Source organism: Desmodus rotundus, chromosome 2 (assembly GCF_022682495.2).
Source record: "Desmodus rotundus isolate HL8 chromosome 2, HLdesRot8A.1, whole genome shotgun sequence".
Taxonomy (NCBI): domain Eukaryota; kingdom Metazoa; phylum Chordata; class Mammalia; order Chiroptera; family Phyllostomidae; genus Desmodus; species Desmodus rotundus.
Window position 1 is genome coordinate 90,727,093 of NC_071388.1, and position 7,874 is coordinate 90,734,966.

At 38.6% G+C, this 7,874-nt stretch overlaps 1 pseudogene; it reads left to right on the forward strand.

The window, feature by feature from the left end:
- LOC112320467 (non-histone chromosomal protein HMG-17 pseudogene) lies at positions 1-384 on the forward strand (annotated as a pseudogene).
- The last annotated feature ends 7,490 nt before the right edge of the window (positions 385-7,874 follow it).

Consider the following 7,874-nt stretch of genomic DNA (forward strand, 5'->3'; position numbering starts at 1 on the left):
ATGCCCAAGAGAAAGGCTGAAGAGGATGCTAAAGAAGACGAAGCCAAGGTAACAGACAAACCACAGAGAAGATCCTCCAGGTTATCTGCCAAACCCGTTCCTCCAAAGCCAGTGTCCCAGCCGAAAAAGGCCCCTGCAAAGAAGGGAGAGAAGGTATCTAATGGGGAAAATGAAGGGGGGAAAGCTGACGGTGGCAAGGATGGGAATAACCCTGCAGAAAATGGAGATGCCAAAACAGAGCAGGCACAGAAAGCTGGAGGTGCTGGAGATACCAATCGAAGTGTGTGCATTTTTGATAGCTCTGTACTTCTGGTGCTGTACAGTTTAAAATACCATTCTTTATCAAGTTTTATGAAAATGCAGAATTTTGTTTTACTTTTTTAAAGCTATGTTATTAGCGCACAGAACACTTTATTATTGTTTTGGGGGGGAAGGACACATAATACTAATAGAATGTTTCCAAAGCTGGATTGGCATAGGACAAAACACCTTTCCCTTCTAGATCTGAGAGACTTCCTCTTCGTTCCCTTGATGTTGACACACATTAGCCACCTTGGCACAGACACCTCGTAGTGTGGAGAAAACTAAGTTCGTTTTTATCCTTTTTCCCCTCTGCACTTTATTGGTTCGACTCCGTTAATCCCAGGGATGTGTTGGGACCTAACGCCCCAAATATTGGTTACCAGTATGTCATGCAATCTGGACTTTCCATTGTCACCACTGAGGGCATCCCTCAAAAGAGCAGCAGTTCCCTTTTTAGACTTTGGGTCTACAGACTGATAATTCTGCCATTTTCATTTCTTTTCCTGCGATCAGGGTTGGCTTGTGAAAAGGTTATAAACAACACGCATAATGTGAAATGTCAACTTTTACTCTAAACTTTCCCTGCTCAGAGTATCAAATGAAGACTTCATTAAGATTTATCGTGGCTTTCTCATTTTGGTAGTCCATTGAAGAAAGAAGTTTGAAAGTTGTACACTGTTAATCATTGTCTGCCCGTGTCCTGCCTGGAATACCGTAACTGTTTCTGAAAAGTACCTTCAATAAAGCTGAGGTGGTTCCAGGGCTTGTGTTGGATCCCGGCACGTGGCTCCCTGCACAGGTTCTGCACCTGTCTCAAGATCCTGTTCCACTTGCTGACATTTTGTTGGATTCCATTTGGGCAGTGACCTGTCTGCTCTCTTTCGATTCTATCCAGGATTCAGGGGGGCTTCTTAGATGCTGGTAACTGTATATAGTAAAGGGGCTCCTGTTCCGTCTCTGTAGGAAAACCCTTGTTGTGGTCTTCTTACCACTGGGTCTGAACCACAAATCCTTTACAAATCCCTCCTGAGGGACTAGTCTCAAAGCTGGGCTCAAACATCTCGAGTTTTGGAGCAGACATTCCCATGGTTGCACTCACTTGCTTTGAGCTCCAGCACTGGGGCAGCAGCTCAAAAGTCACCAGAGACATATGGGGAGGAACTGAATTTTCAGGCATCCAGGCGAGAGCTGGAGGGGCAGCTCTCTCCCAAGTAGAAATACCAGCAGAGGCCATTGTTTCTTTTCTGAGCCCTCCCCACACAGAGCCGGCAGGCAGGTGCCACATCTGAGTCTCCATCATCCTGGCTATGAAAGAATTTAATTTTCTTACTCTATTTTAAAAGATCTACACGTTATTTTTATTCTTATGGTGGATAGCCCAACTTAATAAGATTGATATTGATGCTTACTTTTCATCATATAGTTTTAAAGTTTATCAATGTCTAAATCTTCTCTGTACCACAAAATCAAGACAAATGCCTTAGATCACAGTCATGTTCCTATGGTCTTGTGCACCTCCACCTCACACCTGTCCCATGCTGTTACAATCTACGGCAGTGCTGCTCAAAATGTGGCCCAAAAATTGGTATCAGTTTGTGAGAGAGAGAATAGGAAAGGAGAAGACAGGAGAGGAGGGAGATAAGGCTTTTTCCCAGTAAATCAACTGAATGAGTAGATACACAGTTTAGTCTAGCTGACTCTTTTTTTTCCTTTGCAAGACTTTCTCAATAAAAGCAGCAGTGTATTGATTTACATTCTTGTATAAGCTCTTCATCTCATCTGGAAAAACTACTCTTGGACTGGCACTTTGAGTAGCATTGGTCTAAACTAGAATTTTAGTCTAGATTGTTAGAATGCGCTTTTGTATGTCACTGCTTAGTCGATAATAACATTTACTAACCTTAATGTTTCTTTTCTTCCACACTTTAAAATTCTACTTTATTCTTTTCTTTCATCCAGTGCTGCTACTCAGAAAATTTAGCCTGACATTTATTGCTTGGTAGTTGACCTGCATTTATCCTCTGGAAACTTTTAGTGTTTGCTTTTTGAACTTAGTGCTCTAAAATGTTTATTTAATAGGTCTAGATATCATTTCTCTCATCTCTTCTGTTGTACAAGTCATATGAGTCATTTGAAACTAAGATCTTACATTTTCCATTCTGAAAATTTTCAATAATTACCTTCTTGAAATCTAACTTTATTTTACAGTTACTCCAATAATATTGATATTAACATTCTCTCTCTATCCCCCACAGCTCTTATTTTTTTATCTTTTTACCTTTTCCTAATGCTTTCCTTGAATATTCTCCAACCTGATTATCTAGCTCATCACTTTATTCTTTGACTGTATTAATTCTATTTAATTATTAAACCCATCCATTGAGACCTTTACTTCAACAATAATATATTGATATTTAATATCTCTAATTCTTCTTTGAAGCTTCCTGTTTCATATTTCCCATATTCTCCCTTATGTCTCTGAGGATATTTGTTGTTTTTATTTTAAATTTTTGTCCACTACATCCATTCACTCTGATTACTTCTGTAATGATTTTTTGTTTGTTTTTGTCTTTTTTTAGTGCTCCTAGATTCATAATGTGAGCTTATAAGCTCAATTTATCATTGTAAAATCAGATGGTTACCATGGCAAATAATGGATACTGGGGGAGAAGAGGGAAACTTTAGGCTCTAGCTTGTGCTGGTTTAGGAAGTAGAGGGGTACATCACAGCACGAAGACCATCTGGCATTACACTTTGGACTCAACCCTTCTGTGCCCTGCCTATCAGGTAAACTAATTAATACCGCTAACTCAGGCATTACTCCTTTCTAACAGTAATCCCCCCCAATTTTTTTATAATTTATTGTCCAGCCCATGCGGGAGGGTGAGTAAGGAGGTTGGTGGGAATGCCCCAGTACCTACTTGCACTCAACTCCAGCTAAATATCCCGGGGCTCACCTAGTCAACCCAGGATCTGCTGTTCACACCAACTCGATCACTAACAGTCATTGAATTGCCCTCTAGAGGCCCCGTACTTCATTGCAGGGAGCTGATTCAGCAGCTCTGATTATAACCTTCTTCAGCATGAAGTGTCCTTTGATAGATGATTGGACAAAAAAGATATGGTACATTCATACAAGGGAATACTATTCAGCCCTAAGAAAAGATGATATGCTGCCATTTGCAACAACGTGGATACATCTTGAGAATATGATGCTAAATGAAATAAATCAGATGGAAAAAGTAAAGAACCATATGATTTCGCTCATGTGGAATATAAAACTGAAAGCAACAAGCGAACAAAACAAACGAACAAAATTCCTAGACACAGACAACAGTATGGTGGTTAACAGAGGAAAAGGTGACACTAAAGGGTAAAAGGGGACAAATATGTGGTGACAGAAGGAGAATTGACTTTGGTGGTAAACAACACAATTAAATATACAGATCATGCACCATTGAATTGTACACTTGAAACCTATATAATTTTATTAACCATTGTCCCCCAATACATTTTTAAAGAATTCATTTTTTCCATTTTCCACTAAAATGACTAAATCTTTTGTCCGACTTTTCTCAAAAATCTCCACAGAAATCATTTGTTTTTAGAGCAGAACCTGGAATATAACTTTCAAATAAGTATACAATCTCATACTAAATACAGATTAGAACTTTCCCATTTAAAAAAAAAAATTCTTAACCCTGGCCAGTGTGGCTCACTTGCCTGGAGCATTGTCCTATAAACCAAAAGTTCATGGGTTCAATTCCCAGTCAGAGCACATGACTAGATTGTGGGTTTGCCTGGTCATGGTTGTGTAAGAGGCAACTGATCGATGTTTCTCTCCCTTGTTCTCTCCTTTCCCCTCTCTCTAAAAATCAATAAGCATGTCTTCAGGTGAAATTTTTAAATAAATAATTTGTGAACCTTTTATTTATATAAAGAGTTTACATAGCAGGCCTGCAACTGCTATCCTTAGAAAGCCTTGCTTACAAGAGTGGCCCTTGGCTGGCACCCGAAAACTTGATTAGAAAACCTTCCCTAAATGATAACAGTGGCTCACTGTACCTATACAATTTGTACAAACAATGTGGTTCGTGCTAAACATCTGCTTTCCTCTGTGTGTACAGAATTTCAGTGACTATAGTCAGCCACACAGGCACTTTTTGCTTACATGACCAGCCCACGGTAAAAACTCTGTGAGAGTCCTAGGCTCAGGCCAGTGCTCCTGGTAGACATTTCTCAAATGTTGGTGTCATTTTTTGCTGGCAAAATTGAGTACAGCCTGTGCAACTCCACTGGGAGAAGACTCATAGAAGCTTGTGAGTGGTTTTCTCCAGACTTCACCTTGCGTGCCTTTCCCTTTACCAATTTTGATTTTTATATATTCTTTCAATGTGATAAATGGCCACGTGTATGACCATATGCTGAGACCTGTGAGTTCTAGTGAATTACCAAATTTGGGGAGCAGTGTTGGAGACCCCTGACACAATTTACCTGTGAGCAAATTAAACAACCTGAATATAGCTCAATATCTCTGCCTCTGGAATGCTATCTCATCCATTCAGGGTGCCAGAAAGTACCCTTCCAAGTAAGGCAATAAGTATGTAAATTAGAGGCATACTACAAAGGAAACTTGCCCATCAAAATAACCTTGCCTAATGTGGAATATAAAATTAACCTTGCCTAATGTGGAATACAGAATTAAAATGTTGAAAATGTTATCGGTGGGAACAGCAAAATCCATGCTTTTTTCCTACCGAAAAAAAAAAAAAATCCCCCCACAATAAACAAAACGAACAGAAAAAATAAAAGCACAAGTTGAAAAGTGTTCTAAAATATTTTAATAGAACTAGTATGGCAGTGAGACCAAATACACAATTACAAATGATAAAAATTGACTATATAAAGCAATCATTTTTCTCTCTGTTGAGAAAAACAACCTTGAGGGAAGTAAAGCACTACACTCCTCCTCCTCCAAACCCAAATCATTCTAAGAACTCTCCTCCTACACACGAGCACTGTCTGATATTTAATCTCCAGATCTCTTTTAAAAAATCTGTTGGCAGATCAGGCAAAACCTTAAAAGAAAGCTCAAAAAGCTCTGAAGGAAAAAAAAACCCCAATCCCTCTCTGAAGTTAGAGAATATACTATAAATTGAAACTAGATTATTTAATGAGCTCCCAAAGAAGAGGATAATAGAAAATATATCTCTGTTGTTCCTTAAATGATGGTAAAAAAAATAAATTTTAAGAATAACAATGTCTAATCTAATTAGAACTTACATGGACAAGTCATACATGATGTTGCATACGTGTGCCATAAATTTCTGTCAGCATGTTAGGTGATATCTAATGTAAAACTTTTAAATGAGCTGTTGAACAGAAAATTTGAGAAAGCATAATTAAGTGTATTTTAAATTTAAAGCATTCATTCACACAGCAGTTATTAAAATTTAAGCAATTCAAGTTATCTGTGGAACGTGCTCTCATGGTACTCTCATTCATATAATGCCTCTCCCTCCTACCTCCCTCCCAGTATTTTCTCCCTAATACAAGAGTTTGAGGTCCCAGTTAGATTGTGACCATGATTTTCTCATTTTGTTCCTGGCACCCAGATTAATTCGGGCATAGCAGGCACTCAATAAACATTAATTACTGTTATTAAAATAAGAAAATAGGGTAGGAAAGGGTCTTATGTAAATTACTGAGATCTCATGCATTACCTTTCTACATCTAGAAGAATCTTATTTCTGTCAGAGCATTCAAACCACTTCTAGCAGAGGATGTTGGTTAATCTGTGTACGCTAGTTTCCCGACTCTCTGATGTCCCTGACTCTGCCTGCCTACCTAGACCAACATTTGCTTTCAGGTCTTAGAGTCCATAAACTTAGTTATTGTAGAACTTGGACATATACTGAGATCACTCTGGACCAAATGACCATTCATTATAGAGACAGGCATTACTGAAGGAACAGCTGAGACGATCACATCCTAATGGTAAGATCCCACCACTGTTCTACCTGTGCTCCTTCTATTCTCATCAGATAAACACGACAGAGTCTAACTATGCCATTTAGGTCAGACAGATTTTAGTGTTAAAAATTGATTCTGAAGAATGTGTGTAAAGCATCTTCCTGAGTCATATTAAATGCATTGACTACCAGTTTAGCAAAGTCCATCCTGACCTCAGTGCTGTGGAACTAGACCAAGGGTGGGTTTGCCACGGTGCTCTGGGAGAAGCGCTAAAATGCCCTTAGATCAACGCAAGCCCTATTTCATGTCCTTGTTACGTCTGCACCATCTACATGACTGAACAGCTGCTTGGTTTCCTAATCCATACTCCCTTTTCCCACTAGGACTTAAATCCTATTCAGAATCTCAGCCCTAACACCCAGAAGGCAACGTCCTGATTCCAATGCTTTATTTATATAGATAATTAAAAAATAGACTGAAGGAGGAAAAGGGGATGATTAAATTATGTGGTTTTCCTTGTCATATTTATTTCCAGTGGATTATTTGACCCCTCAAGTTTTGGATGACTATTTTGCAAAAACTGTCCTGTCAAGTGATTCTGGATTCAGACTTTGTAGGATTACAAAATGAGTACTGTGACGTATACCAATCCCTGGCTAGGATAATACTTCACCCACACAGACCACCTGGGACCAAGATGCTGCCAACAATAAATCATAAATTGCCAGAACAGAGAATACTATTGCAGCATCCCATCCACCAGACTGGAACCGCTTCAATACTAATTTTCCTGGACTTGGGCAATTTCCTGTAGACCCCATGATTTCTACTGCAGCCCTGCAACAGAGTCAGCTTCCCTAATTTCTCCCATTTCTAGCTTTTTCCCTTCACTAACAGGCTTCACTGTTCTGCATGCCCCATCTTTGACCTTCTGCTTGCACTGGAAATTACAGAAGAATTTGATCACATTTACTCAGGGAAAGCATAATGTATCACTTACTCTAAACCATCTTTCTGAAGTTGTGTATGTCTTATTTATGTAGATAGTTAAAAAAATTGAGTGAAGGAGAAAAAAAAAGAATGATTAAATAAATTAAGTGGTTTGCCTTTTCACATTTATTTCCAGTGGATTGTTTGACCCTCAAACTTTGGATGACAACATGATTTATTTTGCAAAAATTGTCCCATCAAATGATTCTGGATTCAGACTATGTAGGATTACAAAATGAGTTCTGTAACGTTTACCGATCCCTGAACACCTCTAAAACCCTTCTAAGAACTGTCAAAGTCCTTTATGCTCCAGTTTATTCCAAACTGGGGACCCTGAGGTTTAGAAATGAAATGGCACATATGAAAGCACTTTCAAAGTTCAGAGTTGTGACATCTTAATCTTACTGTGTGTGTTTTGGTACTGTAATAATTTATTATTAGGGAGTAATTTGGGACAATTCCTTTAGAGAATAAGTTTTCAATAGAGATATGAAAAATGTAAGTGCACATATCCTATGACCATCAAGTCCTCTTCAAGGAATTTATCCTACTCCCCTAAATGTGCAAAGATATCTATTTATGAATATTCACTGCAGCATTGTTTGTAA